Genomic DNA, 21,566 nt, shown 5'->3' with positions numbered 1-21,566 from the left:
TTTTATTGCATCATGATCTGAGAAGAGTGTATTTATTATTTCTACCATTTTGCATTTGATTTTAAGTTTTTTGTGAATTTGAATTTGAGTGAAGGTGCCATGTACTGCCATAAAAAGGTATATTCTTTTCTGTCACCATTACATTTTCCCCTGAGGTGTATCATATGTAAGTTTTCTAATATTTCATTTACCTTCTTAACTTCCTTCTTGTGTATTTTGTTGTGAGATTTTCCTTGTTCTGAGAGAGGGAGTTTGAGATCTTCCATTATTACAATTTTGCTGTCTATTTCTCCTTGTATTTCACTCAACATTTCCTCTATAAATATGGAAGTTATCCCACCGGGTACATACTTGTTTAGTAATGATATAGCTTTGTTTCCAATGGTGCCATTTAAGAAGATGCATTTTCCTTCCTTATCCCTTTTAATGAGATTGATTTTTGCTGTTACTTTGTCTGAGATAAGAATCCCTACCCCATATTTTTTTTTGAAATTCAGGTGAGGCATAATATATTTTGCTCCAACATTTTACCCTGTGTGTATCTTTCTGTTTCAAATGTGTTTCTTGTAAACACTATATTGTAGGGTTTTGCTTTTTAATCCATTCTGCTATCCACTTTCATTTTATGGGACAATTCATCCCATTTACATTTATAGTTAAGATTAATAATTCTGTATTTCCCTTTATCCCATCTTTCTGCATTTATATTTATTCTCTCCTTTTCTCTTATTCCTCATCACTAACCTGTTACCTTTCCCCTTTGATTTATTTCTTTAATTTAATTTCAGTTAATTTTCACTTATACATCCCCTTCTCTTTTATTAGTGCCTTATTCCCTTCTCTTCCCCTTTCCCTGTCCCTCCCTTCCCTGTAGCTTAAGTTAGAATTTTAAACCCAATTGGGAATGCATCTTATTTCTTCAATGGGCTAAATCTATTGAATAGATTTTACAGAGCATTCAGATTCTCCCTTCTTTCCCTCTAAAATTATAAATCTTTTTACCTCTACCCTTAGTGTTCTAATATGCTTGATAAGTTCCTATTGTTATCAAGATATATCACAGATTGCTTACTTGATTTTTTATAAGCAGCATTGACTCAAAATGCATCAAATTATAATTATAATCTTTTACCTTACCTCCTTTTCAAGTTTCTTTCAAGTACACAGAATACTCTTCACAAGGCCAGAAATCCTCTAAAGCCATATCATTTCTTGAACCTATTTGTGCCCCTCCCCTTGGCCTATTTTTCCCCCACTTTACTCCCTCCCAGACTCACTCAGAGTATTTAATTCCTTGTTAGGTAAAGCATCCTGATCTAATTAACTGAAAGTATGTTGAAGATCTCTAAGTACTGGGAGGTTCTAGAGGTCTCACTGAGATCTTTATAAATGATTATAGAGTAATAGAGACACTGTCTCAGGTCCTTGTGACTTCTGATATGCTCATTAGACAAGGTGTTTAATCCCTTGTGATTAAAGCCAGTGAGAGTGCAATGAGATACTTAAGTTAAAGTTGATACTCCTGCTTTTTTCAGGGGGTTTTATTTTAAACATACTGATGTGAACTTGAACCTCTTCTATTGAGGGACAAAAATGCAATTAAATCTATGTCCCATAGGTTCATTCTCTTCAATTTTATTCTACCCTTTATTCTTAGGGAAGTAAAGTTCTAATCAGTTAAAATTGTTAAGTTTTTATCAGTACCCTTTTTCTTTTGCCTTTTTTACATTACTCTTCAGTTGTATATTTGGCAATTGAATTCTCTCTTCATTTCTGATCTTTGTGTCAGGAAATTCTGGAAGTCCTGTGTTTCACTGAACATTCATCTTTTTCCCTGACAATATATGCTGAATTTTGCAAGGTTGTACATTCCGGGTTGTAATCTCATGTCTTTAGTTTGCTGAAATATATTATTCCAGTTCTTTTGATCCTTCATTGTTGAAGTTGATAGGTACTGTGTTAATATAATTGATTTTCCATTGTATTTGAATTATTTTTTTTTTTTGCTTTTTGAAATATTCTTTCTTTTATTTGAGGGTTCAGGAATTTAGATATTACAGCTCTTGGAGTTTTTAACGTTGGAGTCTCTTTCTGAAGGGGTTCTGTGGATTCTTTCCATTGTTATAGTGTTATCTTGTTCTAGTAGATTGAGACAGTTTTCCCTGTATGATATTTTCCACATTCTTCTGTTGGTCCAGGCTTTCTAGTAGTTCAATGGGTCATAGATTGTCTTTCCTGGATGTGTTTTCCAAGTCATTCGTTTTCCCTGGAAGGTACTTTACATTTTCATCAATGTTTTCAGCCTTTTTATTTGTTATAAGGAATCTTATAGTCTTGTTGATTCAGTGGTTTCTAATTGTTCAATTCTAGTATTTTAAGGCTTTTAGTTTCTTCAATTCCTTTTGTGTTTCATTTTTAAAGTTGTTGAATTCTCCGGTCAATTTTTCACAGTTTTTCTGTTTGATTTTCATTTTTTTTCATTTTTTATTTTCCCTCTTCTTTGCTTTTTAAATTCTTTTTTAAGCTATTTGATGGCCTTTTGTATTGAGTTCAATTTATAGACTGTTTTGAGTTTCCTGTGAGTGATGTTTCACAGTTTTCTTCTTCAGGCATGGTATTGCTGTCATCTTTATCTGTGGATTATTTTTCTATAGAGGGCACTCTCTTAGCATTTTTGCTCATCTTTGTTGTTGTGGTTCTACTCCTGGGGTAGATGGAGTATAGATCCAAGCTTTTATTTTGCTGGGGTTGGGGGTCTGATTCCTAGTTTGTTGTTGACCAAGATGTTGCCTATGCTGAGATTTTTTTCACCCCCACCTTTATGTCCAGGTTCTTACATAACAGGATTGTTCCTGACTCAGTCCTGTCTTTTACCCCAGTGTTTCTGGGTTCAGTCTTTGTTTGGGGTTGGAATCTTCCCTGCTTGCTATCCAGATGTGAGGACCTCTGTTATTGTTAAACTGCTGTGACCTGGATTGCACTGTGGCTAAAATCCTCTTGCTGGCTTTCCCAGCTCTCCTGCATCCTGGACTTTTCTCTCCCTTTCCCCTGCAAAAGACAAACCTTTACTGAAGACCCTCTATGATGTTTGCAGCTGAAAACTTCTTTGAATCTTCACATTTTCTTGGTGGGATCTATAATGTGAATGTCAGAATAGAAGCTTCATGGATCTTTGGCAGAGAAAGGCTCCTGGAGCTTGTCAGTTTTACACCATCATCTTGATCCCACCCAGGAATTCTCCACAATATACTTTTGAGGAGGGACAAAGTGAAATGGAGAGAGTAGAATAAATGATAAAGGGTAGAAATAGATGGATGGAAATTCAGTTAGCAAAAGTAAGTGTGGTAAAAAATATTGTAGGAACTTCTGTGATGGACTTATGATAAAGAATATGATCCATCCCATGGCAGAAGCAATGTTATCTGAACACAGACTGAAATATATATATATATATATATATATATATATATATATATATATATATACATATATGTATATATATATATTCTCACACTATTTGTTCAGTGTTTCCCTGTCTTTGTTGGAGGAGGGGGATTATGTTTACTTTTGGAACAGTATTTAACAATGTGCAATTAAATAATTTTTTACAAAAAAGATATATCATGATATTATGCAAATATATAAAAAATAAAAAGAATATGATTTTATCCCAAAGTAAGAACAATCATATCTGAATACTTACTGAAGCACATTTTTTTTCTGTTAACTTTATTTTTCTTGTAGATTCTCTATCTTTTTTTGGTGAAAGGGAGATTATGCTTACTTTTACAACAAAACTATTGTAACAGTTTGAAAGTTTAATATAAATCCTTGCAGATCTAAAAAAGGAATAAAAAGAATATTGACCACTTGAATGCCATTATTATAAATTTGATTCAGTTTTCTATTTATTTTTTAAAAATGTCCTTTCTAAGAAATATTAACTGTTAAAATTGCTTCCCAGCTTTCAACATTCCATCTTAACTTGTTTGCATTGGTTTTGTTTTTGCATTAAACTTTTTCTTTTAATTTAATGTATTTGAAATTCATTTTGTACTTTTTACGTTCTCTATCTCTTTTTTGGTGATAAATTCTTCCAATTCCATAGATCCATCAGATAGTCAATTCCTCAATCTCCTTAACAGGCTTAAGATATTGCACTATATGTTGATATCCTGTACCCATTTTGACCTTAAATAGTGTGAGGTGTTGGCTTATACCTAGTTTTCAATACTATTTTTCAGTTTTCCCAGCAATTTTTGTCAAACAATACGTTCTTATCCCAGAAACTAGAATCTTTTGAGTTATCAAATAGTTATACTCTTTGTTATACTAAATTACTATTTTTTCTTTTGGTCCTAATATATTCCACCGATGTACCCCTTGATTTCTTAGACAATGCAAGAGAGTTTTGATAACTTCCACATTATAATATAGTTCTTTTGCATTTTTTTCATTAATTTCCTTGATATTCTTGACCTTTTGTTATTCAATGCGCATTTTTTTGCTAATTTTTTAGCTTTGTAAAATCATTTTATTATAGTTTTTTTTTTGTTTGGTTGGTTTTTTGTTATGGCACTGAATAATGTTGGGTTGTACTGTCATTTTTTATTATTTTAACTTCACCTATCCATAAGCAATTGAAAATGGTCCAGTTGTTTAAAAATGGCATGAAAAGCATTTCGCAATTCTGTTCCAATCATTACTGGGTTTGTTTTGGGAGGCAAATTCTCAAGCATTTTACTTTGTCTATAGCTGTTTTCAATGGAATTTCTCTTTCTCTTGATCAGGTTTTATTAGCAATATATACAAATAATTAAGATTTATTTGGTTTTATTTTATACCCTTGTACCTTGTTAAAATTGTTAATTCAAGTAATTTTAGTTGTTTTTCTAGTGTACTCTAAACATGTTATAATACTAGCACTTCCTACCAAGATGATGCAGAGAAAGCAGGAATGTTCTTAAAGTTTCTTGTGTTTCCTTCAAAAACAACATAATCATATCCCTTAACAGATTTTGGAGTGACAAAACCCATAAAATAACAGAGTGGAACATTTTTCAAAAAGGTCTATCATGGGGGAACATGGGCAGAAACCCAACTCACAGGTAGCACAACAAGGAGAGATCTAACTTGAGATCCTCAGCAATGAAAACACAATCTTTTGCAATATAGGCTTTGGATGGATGGGTTGGAAGAGGTTCAGCATAGATGCCTAAGACTCCCATTCATCTTGCATGGCTGGTCAGGATGGCCCAACACAGAGTGCAAACTCTGGCTTTCACAACTCAGAGCCCATGGACATTCCTAGAGGTACGACCTAGTGTTCCCCAGAACAGAGAGCCCAGAGACAGCCCCAAGTGATACCATCCCTCCAAGTAATTGAGGGAATGGGTGGCAGAATTCCCCAGCACTGAAGATACAGAGAGATAGTCTGGCATTTCTAGCCCAGACTGCCTAGCCCAGTGATTGGGATGTCAGTGATTACAGCCCAGAGATATCTCCAGGCAATTCCACCTATTTCAAAGACTCAGGGAGTAAGCTGTTGATATTCCCAGCACAGACAATTCAGAAAAGGAGTATCAAGCATTCCTTACTGGTCAGTCCAATGAGCAGCTCCCTAATATTGAGGGTTCCAGTCCAGGAAGCAAGTGTCTAGGTTTCTCAACATTGTAGGTCTATGAACAAAACCCTCCCCCAGTAAGTCTCAAAATGAATAAGAAAGATAGGAGAAAAGCAGGTTTCATTATCTTGGAGACAAGGATCTGCAAAAGCCAAGCTCAGAAAAGAAGCATTGAGTGGGGCAAAAAAAGTGAGATTTTGGTCAGGGAAAAGGGGGATTGGAGAATGTGATTTGTTCCCCAGTCTAGAAAGATTTTTTAAATTAGCTCAGAAATTATTTTAAAAATCAAATGGAGGGGCAGCTAGGTGGTGCAGTGGATAGAGCACTGGTCCTGGAGTCAGGAGTACTTGAGTTCAAATCCGGCCTCAGACTCTTAATAATTACTTATCTGTGTGGCCTTGGGAAAGCCACTTAACCCCATTTGCCTTGCAAAAAAAATCTAATAAAAATCAAATGGAAAGTTTAAGAAAAGAAACACAAAAGGAAATAACATCATGAAACAAAATGGAACAGTACAAAATATATCCTTTAAGAATACACTTGAGCAAATGCTAAAAGAAAATAATTATTTTAAAAATGCAAATGGGCAAATGGCAAAAGATGACCACTCTTTTAAATAGAGAATGGATCAAATGGAATAAGAGATGTAAAAGTTAACCGAAGAAATTTTCTCATTAAAAAAAGTGTCATGACTAATGGATATTGTTGATTCTATGAAATGCCAAGAATCTATTGAACAAAAATAAAAAAAAATATAGAAGAAAATGAAAACTACCACATTAATAAGGCAACTGATCTTGGAAAATAGATCCAGGAGAGAATTCAAGAATCATTCGATTATCTGAAAACCATGATCAAAAAAAGAGCATGAATGGAATTTGTTCAGGTTTTGATGAGAACAACCTGATAACCTGAAAATAAAGAGTAAAAGAATAACTAAGTAATGCAACAATCACCTCCTGAAAAAGATTCAAAAATGAAAATTGATAAAGAATATTGTAGCCAAACTTGAGAATTATCTGATCAGTGAGAAAATTATAAAATCAAACAAAAAGTAGGAATTCAAATATCTTGGCAATACACTCAGGGTTACACAGGGCCAAATTAAAGGTTCAAAGGACCTAGAATATGAAATTTTGGAAGGCAAGTGAGTTTTGATCAAAACCAAGAATCATCTATCCAGCAAAGCTGAGCATGATCTTTTAGGGGAAACGATAGACATCCAATGAAATGTATGACTTCCAAATTTCCAAAAAGACCAGAGATGAATATAAAATTTGATCTTCAAAAAGAAAACTCAAGATATGCATGAATAGGTAAACAAAGGAAAAGAAAAAGATGGTGATCCAATAAGACTAAAAGTTAGATCTCTAGCTAGGAGGCAGATTCTCCTGACTTTTGAGAACTGAAATGCTTTTTGAGAATGTATACTTAGAGGGTATGGACCTAAGTTGAACTTGATGGAAAGTTTTTTGAAAAAATTAAACTTTATAAAGGATCATTAATTGGGGCAGTTATGTGGCATAGTGGATAAAACAACAGCCCTTGAGTCAGAAGAACCTGAGTTCAAATCCAGTCTCAGACACTAATTAATTATGTAGCTGTGTGACCTTGGGCAAGTGACTTAACTCTCCATCCCGCAATAGCCTTGCCATAAAAAGGAGGTTAATAAGACAGGAGCAATTCTGAGGCAGAAGGGGGCAAATGACATTATATGAAGAGGAACAAGGGATATATTGCAGCAGAGGGGAAGTAGAGAAGTGTTGAGAACTGCTTGAATCTTACTCTCAATGAATTTGGCTTAAAGAGGGAAAAACACATTCCCTTAGTTAGGTTTAGATATTTATCTTACCCTTGTAGTATTAGAAGAAGAAAGTAGGGGAAGGAGGGAATTATACAAGTGAGTGAAGGAAGAGAGGAAAAAGGAAAAGGGGAAGAAAAGGGAAGGTGGTTGATTGAAGGGGAAGAAAACACTGATGGGAAGAGTTAGGATGAAAGGAGGAAAATATCAATGCAAGGGACATATTATGGAGGGTAATAAACAGTGGTTATAACAGCTAATGAATTTAAATGTGATGAACTCTCCCATAAAATGAAAGTACATAGCAGAGTGTATTAATATCCAAAATCCTACAGTGTACTGCTTGCAAGAAACACATTTGAATTAGAGATACAAAAAACAGAGTAAAAGTACAAAACTGGAGCAGCAGATATTTTGCTATTGCTGCCATGAGAAAAGCAGAGGTAGTTATTCTTATCTCAGACAAAACAATTTCAAAAATATATCTCATTAAAAGCAATAAGGGAAAAAAGCAACATCTTCCTAAAAGGTACCATAGACACTGAAGTAATTTCAGTAATAAAAATATATGGACCAAGTAGTATAACAACCATATTCTTAGAGAAAAAGTCAAATGAGTTAAGTGAAGTAGAAAGTGAAATTAAACTGGTGGATGGATCTAAACTTCTTTCTCAGGATTAGATATAATCTCACCTGAAAATTAAATACACATGAAGCACACTAAGGAAGTGAACAGAATGCAAGAAACATAAGATATGATAGACCTCTGAAGAAAATTGAATGGTGATAGAAAGGAATGTACTTTTTTTTCCCTTTATGACCTAGCACATACACAAAAACTGATCAAGTATCAGGGCATTAAAAACCCAACAATCAAATGCAGAAGGTCAGAAATATTAAATGCATCCTTTTCACATCATGATGCCATTAAAATGTGTGTATAATATAAGACCATGGAGAGATAGACCTAAAATGTTTTGGAAACTAAATAACTGAATTTTAAAGAATAACTTGGTCAAAGAGTTCCTAGAAATAACTAATGATTTCATCTAAGAGGCAGGGCCAAGCTGGTGGCATGAAGGCAGGAATTTCCACAAGTTATTCTCAAAAAAAACTCCAAAAGACTTAAAATTATGATTCTTACCAAAATCTAGAGGGGAAGAACCCTAAAAGAGACTGAGTGAAACAATTTTCCGGCCCAAACAACTTGCTAAATCCTCAGGAAATGTAGATGCCACCAGGAGCTGGGTTGGAAATAATCAAAGGACAGTCTGGATCACAGCCATCCCAACTTGGAGCAAACCAGCTCCCACCTTACAGGAATAGCCCACAGGGTGTCTAGGTCCCTGGGGGCACCTGGGTCTATTGGGAGTGGTTTCCAGATCTCTTGGCCCAGGGTTCTCTGGGGACAACTTGGAGGGTTAATGGAAGAATTCTGCCTCATGAGAGTAAATACAAAAACCCAGGCCATGACAGGCCTGAGGCCTCAGGACAGCCTTACAAAAGAACTTACAAAGTCCATCAACAGCTGCTTCTGGAGTTCTCAGCCCACAGATAGCAAGGTGTTAAGAAGAGAATGCATATGTCTCTGCTATCCTTGCAGCAGGACTCAGCCGCTTTGCTTGTGCTCAGATCCAAGGCTTAGTCTGGGCCCCCCATACCACCATAGAGGAGCAAGGACCCTCCTAAAAGTTCCAGGAGAGAGGAGAATGCCTATGGTCATGCACAAACCAGAGTACAGACCAAGAGAACAATCAGAGACTCTCAGAAGACACTGAAGTCATTAAGGTACCTGGTGGGGAGAGGGTGTATCAAAAATCCCCAAAAGCTTTGGAAGTACGATAACCTCAAGTGAAGCATAGAGAGGGTAGATAGGAAGGGCCAATTATAAGGGATTTAATAATGTTGAACTGTGTGTATTACTGCAGTTCATATTAACTTTCTCATTTATAAGAGCAGTTAAAAGGAGCCTATATATATGTATATATACATATATATGTATATATACATATATATGGTACAGGAGGGAACTGAATATAATGGTGTAATATACAATAAAGAAGGAGTTAATTAGTGGAAGAGGAATTACTAGGAGAAAGGGAAAGGAGACGTAGAATGGCCTAAGATATTTCATGTAAAACAGTCAAGATAAAGGTTATGCAATAGAGTAGAATAGGGGAAGATGAAGGGCAATTGGTTAAACTTCATTCTCATAAATTATGACTCAAAGAGGAAGCAACACATACACTCAATAGGGCATAGAAATCTTTCTTTCCTTAGAGGAAAAAAGAGAGAAAAGAGATGGGAGAAGGTGGGTAAGGAGAGGGGAAGGGCTAGTAGGTATCAAAGAGAAGGAAGATAGTTGGAGAGCAGAGGCAGACTCACTTCTGAGGAGGGACCTGGTGAAAGGAGAGAGAGAATAAAATAGATGCTATTGAGGAGTAACAGAATGGATGCAATGATATTTATTTAGAAGTATATAATCAATGCTAACTATTCTTAAAAATTACTCTATAAAATAGAAAGAAAGAGATATTTAGTGATGAAAACAAAGAAAGGTTCTGGAAATAACAGTGGGGAGCAACAAGTATGCTGACTTCCCATTTTGGTCTCATGGGAGTGATTTTAGAAATGTCATGTTCCCAAAGAAAATCCAAGTTAATAAATTTAAAGCAATAGAATTATTATAAATGGAAGAAAACCAGGATAAAGGGAGTTTCCTGACATTGTGATAGATATTCCAAAAGATAAAATGGAAATGACACTCAGTATATTATATAAACATATATAAATATACACAACCATACACAAAGATGTGTATATGTATATATATATATATATGCATAAGTATATATATATATATATATATATATATATACTTATGCACATATTCTCTCTCTCTTTCTCTCTCTCTCTCTCTCTCTGTCTCTGTCTCTGTCTCTCTCTCCCCCCCTCCCTTCAATCCCTCCACCTAAAGCTTTTTTTTCAATCCAGGAAAGATTTCTAAGAACCCAAAACTACTGAAAAAACAGTAGTATCCATAACTAGAATTTTGTATAACTTATTTGATATATTATTGAACAGAACATATTCAGTGATTTTAAGTTTCTCAGAAGTCTCTGCAACTCTGTTCATGTTATTAAAATGTTCATAATAGAACAAACTTTTACTAAAAAGCATCAATGATGCATTTTATCCATGCATCTGTTTTTGAACCACAAAAAGACTTATGTCTCTCAGCAACTTGTCATGCATATAATTTATAAGAAAATATGCATATTTATGTCATTTCTAATAATTTTGTTTTAATATATTTCTATAAAGCACAAAATTCAGTTATCAATGAAATTAAGATTTTCATTGAAGAAATTACCTTAAAATAATTGAGTCAGAGTAATAGAAGAACAAAACCACTCTTGAGAATTCAATTTTGTATTCTTGTGGTGTTGAGTTCCAGTTTCCATAGGAGTGAGGACACAGATGTCTCTGGAACTAAAGTAACCAAGGATAAGTATGTATTCTTGCTTACTAATGTCTTGGTTGGCTCAGCAATGAACCCTGACATAAATGTCTGTAGAGCTAGAGGTGTGTGAGAACTTTCTGATAAGGAAGTCGACAGACTTTGAAGGATAAATGTCGTAAATTTAACCAGGGAATTATGCAGCTGGATTTTGTCTGACTTGTCATGTCTGTGATAAGTTTTGTTATAGAAGTCTGGTATTCAACAATAAAGTTAAGAGAGATTGTTTCATGACCTTGACATCTAAGTGTTCATTGGACTTCTCCTTCAACCTGGCTCTCAAGTAAATGCCCAGACACATACCTGAGTTATCACTGTGGATCACTTAAAGAAATTTTTTTTAAAGAGATGAGTGACATGGATTTGCATTTATCTTCCTTTCTAGCAAAGAGAATCATCATTAATCATTTTTTTTGTTTAGCACATTGATTGATCAATTAATAATTATTTTGAGGACAGCTAGATGGTGCAGTGGATAGAGCACCGGCCCTGTAACAGGAGTACCTGAGTTCAAATCCAGCCTCAAACACTTAATAATTTCCTAGTTGTGTGGCTTTGGGCAAGCCACTTAACTACATTGCCTAGCAAAAGCCTAAAAAATAATTATTTTTATATTGAGATTTTTAGTCCCAGTTTTAATTTATTGGAAAACTTGATTAGCTGGCATATGTATGTTTCTATATATTGATTTTTAGTTGTCTTTAGCCATTTTATTTGCATTATACTTGAAATTTCAAACGTAATGCTCTTATTTCTACATGCTTCTCTCAAGCATTGTCAGAGACAAAAAGACTATTTGCTTTATTTCTTTGATGTGTTCTCCCCCATAACAGAAGGTTTCTAGTTTCAATTTCCCCAAAATGACTGAGAGGATCACTAGATTTAATGGTTATTGATCACATTAGAAGAAGTGTCAGATAGAGTACAAGAAGATTAATGAATAAATATTTTAAAAATAAATTTCTGTGAGGTACTTTACACAGCAAAGTGTAGTATTATCATGCCCCTGCTGGACACTCAGGCTTGTGTATTGTCCCATGTCCTTTCATTTTTTATCCTTTGTATGAGGGCAAATTATAGTATCTGTAGTAAATGAAGATAGCCAGGACCAAAAGTAAAGATCTAATAAAATGTCTTTGCCAGCTTGTGCCTATCATTTCTATTCACTCACTGATATATTTGTCATGCTGTTTGGCAAGAACTCCTTTCCATTTAAAATATTACAATATTTATTTTGCAAAACATTTGTTGCAAGAGGAAGAAAGATAAATCCAGATACTAATATCAATATTATTATCAAGATACATCCCACCAGGGGACTTCAAAATCTACTCCTAAGTTTATCTTAACCTCACAAAGTTTCCTATAAGAAACACTTCAACTGACTCGCTATATTTCATAATGATTCAAGGCAAGGCTTCTGTGAATAAAACATCAGAGTGGAGAGAGAAGCCGTCGAAGCTCTCCCAACAAACACTACCAAATAATTAAAATAATTCCTCAAATCAAATTCTGGATTGGCAATCAACAAAAATGCAAGAGTGAGGCATTCTTTTAGCTTAAGAAACCAGAATGATTTTTTTGAGACATAGAGCAGGGAAAGCTTGGTCCAGAACCCATGTGAATAAAATATAGTATTAAAAATAAATGGGTGCAGCTAGGTGGCTCAGTGGATAGAGCACTGGCCCTGGAGTCAGGAGTATCTGAGTTCAAGTGTGACCTCAGACACTTAATAATTACCTATCTGTGTGGCCTTTTTTAAGATTCTTTTTTTTTTTTTGCAAGGCAATGGGGCATATGACAAAGATAACAACCCCTTTAAAAATAGAATTAAACAAATGGAAAAGGAAATGCAAAAACTAAATGGAGAAAACAGCTCTGAAAAATAGATTGGGTTGAGTGGAAGATGATAACTATATAAGACATCAAGAATTTATTTAAAAAATAGAAGAAAATATAAAATATCTCAGTGTTAAAACAACTAATCTGTAAAATATATTTAAGAATCATAGATCTACATGAAGACCTTTATCAAGAAGAAAAAAGAATCTGGACTCCATTCTTCATGCTATGCCATATTTATCCATGTATGAGATGCACCCATTTTTGAAAAATTTGGGGTCTAAAAACTGCGAGCATCATATACAGTGGTTGTAATTTTTTTATTTGTATTTCTCACTTTTGCACATTTGTTGTTTATGAGTACATTGTTTCACATTTATTACTGGTATATTAGTTTATATTTTTCCATATTCTGCCCAGAAATGCCTCAGAAAAAATTTTTGTACAGTGCTGAATTCAAGTTAAAAGAGATCCAGTTTGCAAAACTGAATGGAAATCATGCTGTTGAATATGTTTGTTCCTCCTCCAACTAAGAAAATAAGCCTAGATTAGATACAGGAAGAAGAAACCATACTGAAAGCACCATGAAAGAAGGCCATGAAAGGCAAGGCAGTTAAATGGCCTGATGTAGAGAGGGAATTGAAGATATGGATTGTAGAGCAAAGGACAATTAGAATTCCTGGGTCCACAATGATTGTTCAGCATAAGGCAAGAAGAATTACTGATGAAAAAGAAATTACTGATTTCACAGGAGGACTCAATTGGTGCTTCAGGTTCATGAAAAACAATGGACAAAAGCATGCATACATATATCAGACTTGCCCAAGGAGTGCTTGTGGTCAACCACAGACCATAGCACAGGCAGGATAGCAGTCAGAGCCTCTCCTAAGAATGATTCATCTTCAAACACATGTGAGAACAAGCTAATGGATGGGAGCTTTGACAATGATGAGGAGTTGTATGACTTGTATGATGAATAAATTTAGAGTTCAATAATTTTTATATATTTTTTTTAAATTTGGGGCCCCAAAATTAAAATATATCTTATACATGGTATCATTTTATACTTAGGAAAATAGGGTACTTAAGAAGAATTGTCTTTATATTCTAGAAACAAAGGGTAAAAGACTCATTAAAAGAATCCATGGATTAACTTCTTAAAGGATTCTAAAATGAAAATACCAAAGAATATTGTGACCAAATGCAATAATGATCAGATTGAGAAGAAAATTCTTGAAGCAGAAAGAAAGAAAAAAAAATCAAATACCAAGGAGGCACAGTTAGATTACTCAGGATCAGGCTGCATTAACATTAAAGGACTGAAGGTGCAAGAATATGATATTAGGGAGAGCTATACTGCAAAAGTAAATCTTCTTTCTGAGGGGGGAAAAATGAATCTTTAAATAAATAGGTGACTTTAAAACTTTCCTGATAAAAAACCAGAACTAAACAGAAAATTTGATCTTCAAAGAGGAAATTCATGATATATATGAAAAAGTAAGCAGGGGAAATGAAAAAGACAGCTATTCAATAAGATTAAGCAGGTTACATTTCTGGAGAGGAGTAAGATTCTCATAACTCTTGAGTTCTGTAATTATAAAAGAAAAATATACTTAGACTGAATATACGGTATGACTTGAATAGTAATCCATTATTTTGATGGAATGATATTTAAACAACTTTCATTGTAAAGGGGAGGGTAGTAAAGAGATGGGAGGAAGAGGCAGGAGGAACAGCAAAATTTTAAAACATGAAGTGGTACAAAGGAATGATTGTAACAGAGAGTAAAAAAGGAGGAGGTGAGAATCACCTGAATCTTCCTGTTATCAGATTTGACTCAAAGAGTCATAAAGTCAAATGAGTTTGGAAATTTATCTTACCTATTAAATTTTATGAGGACAAAGGAGGAAGTGAAGGAAGAATGGACTAAAGGAGAGAAGGAAGAAGAAGAAAAGGGAAAAGAGAAAGCAAAGGAAGGGTGGAAGCACATTGAGGAAGGTGGCTTTTTAAGCAGTCTTTATAACAGGAATGCAGGGTTAGTTCAACTTTAGGAAAACTATAGGCATAATTGACCCTATCAATTACAATCCTAATGGAAACCACATGGTTATCTCAACAGATGCTTAGAACACATTGGACTAGCTGTGTGGCCTTGGGCAAGCCACTTAAACCAATTTGCCTTGCAAAAACCAAAAAAACACATTAAAATAAATGGAATGTTCCTTAAAATTATAAACAGTATCTATCTATAATTATGAATAATAATTAAATGTGATTGGGATAAATCTAACATTTTCAATTAGATCAAGGATAAAACAAGGATGCCTGTCATCATTACTTTAATTCAATTATGTATAAGTAATATTAGGTTTAGCAATAAGAGAGGAAAAAGAAATTGAAGGAATCATAATTGGCAATGAAAAAACAGAACCCTTACTCTTTGCAGAAGATTTGGTAATATACCAAGAAAAGATTAGAAAATTTTCTTTAAAAAGCTACTGAAACAATTAGCATTTTTAGCAAAGTTGCAGGATATGAAATAATTATATAAATCCTTGGTATTTCTATGTATTACCAACAAAGATACAACAACAGAGATACAGAAAATAACTTCAAACAGCATGAAATACTTTTTTGTCTACCTGACTCAGTAACCCTATGAAAACAACTATAAAACATTTCACTCATAAATAAAAACAAATCAAAATAACTGGGCAAATATCAATTACTCATGGGTAGGTCGAACTAATATAGCAAAAATTACAATAATGCCTAAATTAAATTAATTATTTGGTGTCATAACAATCAAAATTTCCAAAAAATTACTTCAGTGAATAAGAAAAAACTAACTAAATTCATATGAAGGAATAAAATGTCTAGAATTTCAAGGGATTTATTGAAAAAAATGCAAAGGTAGGCAGTCTAGCAAAACCAGATCTGAAAATTATATTATAAAACACCAGTCATCAAAACTGGTACTAGTTAAGAAATAGCCTGGTGGATCAAAGGGATAGATTAGGTAAAAAGACACTGCAGTAAATGGCTAGAGAAATCTACTGTTTGATATAGCCAAAGATATCCAGCTTCTGGGATAAAACCTCACTCTAATGAAAATTGCCAGGAAAAGTAGAAGATAGTATTACAGAAACCAGGAATAGAACAACATATCATACCCTATAACAAGATAAAGTAAAAATAGTTGCAGAATTTAGACATAAAAGATAATATTTATAAGCCAATTAAGAGAACAAGGGATAGTTTATCTGTGAGATCTTTGGAAAGAGGAGCAGTTTAAAACAAAAGAAGAGATAGAGATTATTACAAAAAACAGTCTGGATAATGTTTATTACATTTATTACATTGTATCAAAAAGTTTTAAAATTGTCTTATGTATAATTTTACTTTGTTTTCTCTAATATCTTCATTTTCTCTTTTATATCTGATTCTTCCCTCACAAAACATTTGATTTTGATCTGTTTATCATGGTTAAAATTATAGAGCGTATATCAGATTGTTTTCTGTCTGGGGAAGGAAGAAGGGTAGAGAGGGAGAGACAAAAATTGTAAAACTCAAGCATTGCAAAAAATGTTTGGTAAATTAAAAAGATTTTGAACACACAAAACCACTGCAAGCAAGCGGTAATTTGGGAAAGAATTTTTAGAACTTATGTTTCTGACAAAGAATTCATTGCTAAAATATTGCAAATAAGAAAATTGGGTCAAATTTATTTAAAAACACACAAGCAAACAAACAAACAAATGAATGAACAAAAAAGCCAAGTCATTCCTTGACAATTGAAAATTGACAAATGATATAGAAAGGTGACAAATGATATAGAAAGGTCAGTCTCAGATAATGAAATCAAAGCTACCAATAATCCTTTAAAAATTGCTCTAAATTATTATTGATTACAGAAATGCAAATTAAAATGTTTCTGAGGTACCACTTCATACCTCTCAAATTGGTCAATATGACTAGAAAAAGACATAATTCTAAATTTTATGGGATACAGTCAGGTCAAATTTGAAGGGAAAATTTATATATCTAAATGCCTAAATATATAACATAGAGAAATAAGAGATCAACAAATTGGGCATGCAACTAAAAAAAAATTGGGGAAAGAATTAATTAAAGATCCCTAATTAAATTCCAAATTAGAAATTCTGAAAATCAAGGGAGAGATCAACAAAATTGAAAACAAAAAAACCATTGATCTTATAAGTAAGTGTTCGTTTTATGAAAAATTCAATAAAATATACAAATCTTTGTAGATCTGATTTAAAAAGAAATAAAGTAACTAAATTACCATGATCAAATATGAAAAGGGTGAAATAACACCAATGAGAAGGAAATTAAAGAGATAATTATGAGCTACTTTGTTGAACTCTATGCCAACAAATTAGATAGGCTGAGTGAAAAGAAGGAATATTAAAGAAATTAAAACTGCACAGATTAACACAAGAGGAAATAACTTCATGCCATTTCAGAAAAGAAAATTGAGGAAAACATCAATAAAAGAAAATCTCCAAGTTCAGAAGTAAATTCTACCAAACATTTAAGGAAAAATTAATTTCTATTTTACATAAAATATTTAAAAACGTTAGAGAGGAAGCAGTTCTGCCAAACTCCTTTCGTGACACCAACATGGTATTGATACCTAAACCAGGAAGAACAAAACAAAGAAATTTATAGACCAATCTTCTTAATGAAAATTAATAAATAAAATTTTAAATAAAATTTTAGCAATGAGTCTAAAGCAAATTATTACTAGGGCAATATAGAATGATCAGGTGGAATTTATACCAGGTAGGAAGGAATGGTTCAACATTAGGAAAACACTCAATATTATTAAACACATCAATAGCAAAACCAGCAGAAATCATAGGATTATCTCAACTCACGCTGAAAAAGCATTTGATGAAATTCAACACCCATTTCTATTAAAAACACTAGAAAGTTGGGGGCAGGTAGGTGGCACAGAGGACAGAGTACTGACCATGGAGTCAAGAGAACCTGAGTTTAAATCTAGCCTCAGGCACTTAATAATTGCCTAGCTGTGTGACATTTGGCAAGTCATTCAAACTCCATTGCCTTAAAATAATAAATAAATAAATAAGCACTAGAAAGTTTAGAAATAAATGGAATTTCCTTAATATAATAAACAGTATTTATCTAAAACCATCAAAAATATTATATGTAGTGGGAACAAACTTGGACCATTTCCAATAAAATCTGGGGTAAAACAAGGATGCCCATTATCACTATTAATATTCAAGATACTATTAGAAATGCTAGCAGTAGCATTAAGAGAAGAAAAGTGGCAATGAGAAAGCAAATCTTTCATTCTTTGAAGATGTTATGATGATATATCTAGAGAGGCCAAGAAAATCATCTTAAAAAGTCATTGAAACAAAATAACAAATTCAGCAAAACAGCAGGATAAATATAAACCCATATTACATCATCAGCATTTCTATATACAAACAACAAAGTCCAAAACCAAGAGATAGAAAGAGAAATTATATTTAAAATAGCTATAGACAACAGTAAATTCTTTGGAATCTGCATCCCAAGACAAACTCAGAAACTGAATGAACACAATTTTAAAAGCACTTCTCGAGCTGGGGCTGGCGGCCCCCGCAGTCCTTGTCCCAGGGCGTGGAGGCGGCGGCCGCGGCGGCCCTGGGAGCCGGGGAGGGCTCCGCGGCCACCGAGGCCCTGTTCCTGTCCCTGGGCGCCGGCGTGACGGCTCTGAGCCGCCCGCTCTTCTACTTGAAGCTGCTCATCCAGCCAAACACATTGTACAAGTGGATGGGAAGAGGGGACTGTTCCGAGGCCTGAGTCCGAGGCTGATGTCTAGTGCTGTCTCCACTCTGTCCCGGGGCAGCGTGAAAAAGGTCTTCCCTTTGGAGGAGTTAGAACATGTATCCAGTAAGGATGATGTGAAGACATCACTGAGGAAGGTGGTAAAAGAAACTTCCCATGAGATGGTGATGCAGTGTGTGTCTAGGGTGCTCTCACACCCCCTGCATGCGGTGTACTGAGCTCCATTGGGAAGATTTTCAGAGAAGAAGGGCTACTAGGGTTCTTTGTGGGCTTGATCCCTCACCTCCTGGGAGATGTGGTCTTTTTGTGGAGCTGTAACCTCCTGGCTCACTTCATCAATGGCTACCTGGTGGATGACAGTTTCAGCCAGGCATTGGCAGTTCGGAGTTACACCAAGTTTGTAATGGGGATTGCAGTGAGCATGCTGACCTACCCTTTCCTCTTGGTTGGAGATCTCATGGCAGTCAACAACTGTGGGTTGTTGGCAGGTCTCCCTCCCTATTCCCCAGTGTTCAAGTCTTGGATTCATTGTTGGAGATATCTGAGCATGCAGGGTCAGCTTTTCCTGGGATCAAGTCTGCTTTTCCGCCGACTCTCAACAGCATCAAGCTTCTCCATTGATTAAATCAGAATAATTGGCTACATCATTGGGCTATCTTGTAAGATAACTGACTATGTAATACAGTGGAATTCGGATGTTCCCCTTTCTGGTGGTTATTAGTTGTCCTTCAGTTGAACTGACAGGGAGTAGTTGGGTATGAGAAAGGGGAGTGGGGTTTTGGTACAGCCTGACTGAAAAAGTCCTTGCTCTATACTGATACTGAATTAAAAAGTTCTAAAACTGCTGGAGGAATGGGACAAGGAATATTGGAGAAATTTCTGGGAAACATCCCAGAGGCATTGCAAATGATATGCAAAGTATTCATTTACAGAAGCTTACTCCATTACACCATACCCAGGGTGGCAGCAGATTCCCCTTTGTCCAAAACCCATGCAGAGAACTCTGCTCTGCTTGGTTTTATAAACATAATAAACAACAACAATAATAGAAATAGCATAGCTCAAATTTATATGGGTTTTAATAGTTTAAAAGTATACAGAACATTTTTCCCATAAAAGCTGAGGTGGAGGGGTGGCTTGTTTTAAAAAATACTCATATCATTTCATTCTATTGATTAATAAAACTTGAATTGTGCTTTAAAATAAAAGCACTTCTCACCCAAATAAAGTGAGATCTAACTAATTGGGAAAATGTCAAATGTATATGGTCATGTTGAGCTAATATAATAAAAATGGCAATTCTACTCAAATTAAGTTACTTACTTACCTTACCAATCAAAGTACCAAAGCTAGCTTTCCCAAGCTAGAAAAAGTAATAATAACATTCATCTGGAGCAAGAAAAGGGAAGGAATAGCAAGGGATCTGATGAAAAAAATGTAAAGGAAGGTGGCCCAGCTCTACCAGACATAAAACTATACTATAAAGCAACAGTCATCAAAACTGTCTGGCACTGGTTAAGAGATAGAGTAATGTATCAGTGGATTAGGATATGCTGAAAAGAAGTCACAATAAATGACTACAGCAATCACTAATTTGACAAATCCAAAGACATCAGCTTCTTGGATAAGAAATCACTATTTAACAAAAATTTTGGGGAAAATTTTGGGAAAATTTGAACATAGTATGGCAGAAACTATGCATAGATACACAGGTCAAATCCCATACCAACATAAGGTCAAAATGGGTACAGGATTTAGACATAAAGAGTGAAAGCACAGATAAATTAATTGAGCAAGAAATTATATATCATATTTATGGGAAGGGGATAAAATTATGACCAAACAAGAATTAGCACACATTATAAACTGCTAGATTAATGATTTTGACTATGTGAATTTAAAAAAAAAGTTTTGGCACTAATAAAACCAATGCTGGCAAAATTAGAAAGAAAATAGAAAGCTTGGCAACAATCTTCACAAGTAGGAGTTCAGATAAAGGTCTCATTTCTTCTTTTTTTTAAAGTTCTTTTGGCAAGGCAATGAGGTTAAGTGACTTGCCCAAGGCCACACAGCTAGGTAATTATTAAGTGTCTGAGGCCAGATTTGAAGTCAGGTACTCCTGACTCCAGGGCCGGTGGCCTATCCACTGTACCACCTAGCCACCCCTCATTTCTAAAATATATAGAACATTACATCAAATTTGTAAGGAATCAACTCATTCTTAAATTGATATCTGTGTGGTCAAATTATATGAACAGATAGCTCTCAAGTGAAGAAATTAAAGCTATATATAATCATATGAAAAATGCTCCAAATCATTATTGATAAGAAAAATGTAAGTTAAAACAACAATGAGATATCATTTCACACTTATAAGATTGGACAAGTTGAGAAATATGTAAAATGATCAATGTTGGGGAGATTGTGGGAGGATTGGGACATTGATGCATTGTTGGTGGATTTATGAATAGATCCAACCTTTCTGGAGAGCAATACGCAACTATGATCAAAGAGCAATAAAACTGCTCATACCCCTCAACCCAGCAATTCCAATTCTAGGTCTGAATCTAGAAGACATTAAAGAAAAGGGCAAAAGTCCTATATGTTCAAAAATATTCCTAGCAGCTCTTTTTGTAGTGTTAAAGAATTGGAAATTGAGGGGATGCCCATCAAATGGGGAATGACTAAACAAGGCATGGTACATGAATAGTTTGGAATATTATTGTTCTATGAGACCATAAATGGTCAGACTCTAGAGAAGCTAGGATAGACCTACAGGATCTGATCCTGATTGAAGGGAATAGAATCAAGAGAACAATGTCCAAATCAACAACTTCAGTGTGAGATGATGAAAAATCTTGATGGAAGCAGCTCCTCTCAACACTCCATTGTGCTAGAACAACTATAATAGACTGATTAAAGACTCTATTCTCCCTGTCCAGAGGATGAAAACC

The 21,566-nt window shown here is 34.5% G+C and overlaps 1 pseudogene; it reads left to right on the top strand.

Moving 5' to 3' along the window:
• LOC141499297 (mitochondrial carrier homolog 1-like) overlaps positions 1-19,250 on the top strand; it is a 46,846-nt pseudogene extending 27,596 nt beyond the window's left edge.
• The last annotated feature ends 2,316 nt before the right edge of the window (positions 19,251-21,566 follow it).

The sequence above is a fragment of the Macrotis lagotis genome, chromosome X (genome assembly GCF_037893015.1).
Source record: "Macrotis lagotis isolate mMagLag1 chromosome X, bilby.v1.9.chrom.fasta, whole genome shotgun sequence".
Lineage (NCBI taxonomy): Eukaryota > Metazoa > Chordata > Mammalia > Peramelemorphia > Peramelidae > Macrotis > Macrotis lagotis.
This window is presented reverse-complemented; position numbering and strand designations above follow the sequence as displayed.